Source organism: Arachis hypogaea, chromosome 16 (genome assembly GCF_003086295.3).
Source record: "Arachis hypogaea cultivar Tifrunner chromosome 16, arahy.Tifrunner.gnm2.J5K5, whole genome shotgun sequence".
NCBI lineage: Eukaryota > Viridiplantae > Streptophyta > Magnoliopsida > Fabales > Fabaceae > Arachis > Arachis hypogaea.
Genome location: NC_092051.1, coordinates 62,103,302 through 62,107,679, shown reverse-complemented (window position 1 = coordinate 62,107,679; position 4,378 = coordinate 62,103,302).

Genomic DNA, 4,378 nt, shown 5'->3' with positions numbered 1-4,378 from the left:
TGCATGCATACATTCATCATGAGGTCTTATTCATAGGTTGTAATGGGGCTAGGGTAAAGGTAGGGATGCATATGGTCAAGTGAGCTTGGAATTTAAATCTTTGATTAACCTAAGCTCTCACCAAACACATATAACAACCTATACAATTCTAATACACAACCTAGCTACCCATGATTCCCACTTTTCTAACATACTCATGCATTCTTTTTAATTCACATCCCATATGCATTGTTATTATTACTTTACTTTGGGGCATTTTTGTCCCCTTTTATTGCATTTTTTTTCTTTTTTTATTTTTCTTTTGATATATATTTTTCTTTATTTTGTATTTTTTTCTTTTTGCAATAAAGTATATACAAGAGTATCAATGCATATGGTTTTACATATTTAATGCATAAACATGTACCCAATCCCATGATTTTCAACAAAAATACAAAATGCACTTTTACCTCAACCAATATCCCAAGTTTCCCATACCCAAATGATACACACCCTTACTAGCCTAAGCTAATCAAAGATCCAAATTAAGGACATTTATTGTTTTTCACTTAGGGGTAGTGATGTGCTAAAATTAAGAACAAAATGGATTAAATAGGCTCAAATTTGGCTAACAATGGTTGATGAAAGGTAGGCTATTTGGGTAAGTGAGCTAAATGAAATGATGGCCTCAATCATATAAATGCACGTATACATGGAATAATGGACATAAAGAATCAAACAAATCAAAGATTACAATCATAGAAAGAGAATAATGCACACAAGAATGAAAATAAGTGGTTATAAGATGTAACCACACAATTTGGCTCAAAACTCACATGCTTGTGTTCTTAGCTCAAAAACCATGTTCCAAAATAAATTCTTCAAGCAAGTTCAACAAAAAAATTTTTCAAATTGGTAGGGTGCTCTAAAGATAATTTCATGGAAAAGAAGTCTTCACCCTAACCAAGTAGTCCTAAAATAAGAAGAAGTGGTAAAATATGTACAAATTCTAACTAACATGCAACCTATCATGCAATGCAACAACTAACTGACAAAGACAAAAATTTAAAAAATTGGTATTGAAAGGGAAATTGTTACCCATGGAGATCGGTCGAACGACCTTCCCATACTTAGAAATTTGCATCGTCCTCGGTGCATGCAAAGAAGAGCAAGGTGGACGGGTTGCTACAATTGATGAGCTCCTTCAAAAGGTTGTGCGGGTGAACTTGTTTGTTGCCCCATTTAGAAGCTTTCTCATTCCTTTCCTTCTTGGTGGCCAACCCAAAAGAAAAGAAAAAGAAAGAAAATTATGCCTACAACAAAGATATCAAAGCAAATAGAACATAGGCGGGGGCTAATGCCAAATAAGAGTAAGGTTCTCACTACATGTTAGCTACGCATGTAAGTGAGAGAGCAATATAGGCAAAGGGCATATCAACTAATACTTGATGCAAGAATAGAGTCAAGGCATGAAGAGCACTCAAATGCATCAAGTTCAAATAGAAAGAGTGGGTCATGAAAGGCATGCAAGGTCATATCAATGCACAAAGAATATAAGAGTCATACAAGATTAAGCATTGATTTAATATTTTCATCACCCAAAAATATCAAACAAGTCAAGAAGCACCAAGATTGACCAAGAAATTCTCAACAATTGAGTAAGAAAATTCAACACCATTATTCAAATAAGAAGCTCAAAAAAAAGTAAGTAAAAACAGGCTATAACAACAAAATGAAAATGCAAAGAATAAAAGTATGCGAATGCAATGGACAAAAGAAAATGGAAGATGAGAAAAGAAAAAAAAAACTCTTTTCTTTTTTGCGACGCGGACACGTCATGCACGCCCATGCGCCGATGCGTAGATTGGCAGAAAGACGCGTACGCGCCATGTGCGCTTACGCGTGGATGCAGCAGGGACAATCCACGGGTACGCGTCATGCGTGCTTACGCGCGGATCGCCTGGCACAAAGTAGGCATAAAGTGGGCACAACTCTCGGGTTTTAGTACTAGGAGTTGTGAAACCACGCCGACGCGCGCGCGCACATCGCGCTTGCGTGCCGATGTCCGCTTTTTTTTTCAAAAACAGGACACTCTCCTAATCTACAAACATTCTAAAACAATCACAAATCAAATTTAACAACAAATATTTTTAGTTTTTTGAAAAATTTTCAAATACAAAACAAACGAAACTTACACCTCAAGCAAAATACAACTTAACAACTACTACTCTAATCAAAACATGAATTTAACTAATAACCTATCAATACAAGCAAAATGTATAAGAGTATAGAAAATAAGAAAAACTACCTACGATGGCAACTCAATTCATTTATTGGTTATATTTACAAGAGAATGGAAAGAGTTTACGATGGTGGGGTGTCTCCCACCTAGCACTTTTAGTTTAAGTCCTTAAGTTGGATATTTGGTAGGGGTCCTTGCTAGGGTGGTTTATGCTTGAATTCATCCTTGAATCCCCACCAACGTTTGCATCTCCAATGTCCACCGGGATCCCAAATTAGGCACATAAAGCCTTCAAGTAAGCTTAAGTAAATGACAAGGCTCCAAGCGTTTTGATTGTTGACATGAATTCCGGGGTCCCAAACCTTGTTCTTGCACCCACCTTCTTGTTGACTACCATAGTTAAATCCGGGTGACAAAGTTTGTGAATTCTCAATTAATCATCCAAACATTCTCCTAGACCCATGTAATTTGGTTCTACACCAACCATTACTATTCAACTTTGAGCATGCAACCATCATGAACTTAGAGTGATGCTTCCAACCACTACACAACTCTCTCCTACTCTTAATTCCACAAAGAGCTCTAAGTTGACCATCAATTTCAATCAAACTATATTCAAGTGAGAAAGCAAAGCTTAGGGATAAGAATTTTACCCACTTGAATGTTGTGTTGGATGGTGACTTAGGAAGGGGGACCTCCCCACACTTAGCCAATGCGAGGTCTACGCCCTTGTGCTCCTTCTTGACTATCTCCACCTCCTTGCAAGCTTCCTCAACTTAAATTCCTTGCTCACTAACTTCTTCCATACACCCCTCATTGCTCAAACCATGTGTCGGAGGTTGTGCACGGTCCTCCTTGTCATCAATTTCACAACACAATGAAGGAGATTCATCAATTCCAAAAGACTCATTAGTTGAAGTGGAATCTTCTTCAATGATGGAGCTTGTTTCTTGCTCAACCTCCTCCTCTTGTTGGCTTCCTTCCAATTCAATATTTTCTTCATTTCTTACCAAGGGTATGGGAGGTGAGGTATCTTCTTCTTTAATCTCCATGTCAAGCCCAATGGGAGAGGATTCAATTGTACATAAGAATTCATCAATGATTGAATCCATCTCTTGATCAACCTCTTCAAAATTTTCCACCATGATATGCCTTGGAGGTTGTACACCATCCTCAACATCAATATCAAGCTTCTTAAAAGAGGGCTCTCTAATGCTACATTCCCATGGACTTCCAACATCTCCTATGTTTTCAACCACTCCTTCCGGCTCAATTGTCTTAACTTCCTCCCCTTGTGACAATTCTTGCTTCAACCCCTCTTCTCCACCTTGAATCTTGGTGCACGAAATTGTGATCTCCAGGCTCGAACAAATCCTGGTAATGGCTCCAAAGCTTGGTGCTCTGATCTTAATTCATGATTGTCACAACTTCGATACAACTAACCAGCAAGTGCACTGGGTCGTCCAAGTAATACCTTACGTGAGTAAGGGTCGAATCCCACGGAGATTGTTGGTATGAAGCAAGCTATGGTCACCTTGTAAATCTCAGTCAGGCAGATATAAAGTGATAATGGTGTTTTCGAATATTATATAATAAAATAGGGATAGAGATACTTATGTAATTCATTGGTAGGAATTTCAAATAAGCGAATGGAGATGCATTTCGTTCCTCTGAACCTCTGCTTTCCTGCTATCTTCATCCAATCAGTCTTACTCCTTTCCATGGCTGGCTTTATGTGATACATCACCACTGTCAATGGCTACTTTCGGTCATCTCTCGGGAAAATGATCCAATGCCCTGTCACGGCACGGCTAATCGTCTGGAGGCATCACCCTTGTCAATGGCTTCATCTTATCCTCTCAGTGAATAATATGCTCACGCACCCTGTCACGGCACGGCTATTCATCTGTCGGTTCTCGATCATGCTGGAATAGGATTTACTATCCTTTTGCGTCTGTCACTAACGCCCTGCAATCGCGAGTTAGGAGCTCGTCACAGTCATTCAATCATTGAATCCTACTCGGAATACCACAGACAAGGTTTAGACCTTCCGGATTCTCTTGAATGCCACCATCATTCTAGCTTACGCCACGAAGATTCTGGTTAGGAGATCTAAGAGATATTCATTCTAGCTTAATTCATGTAGAACGGAAGTGT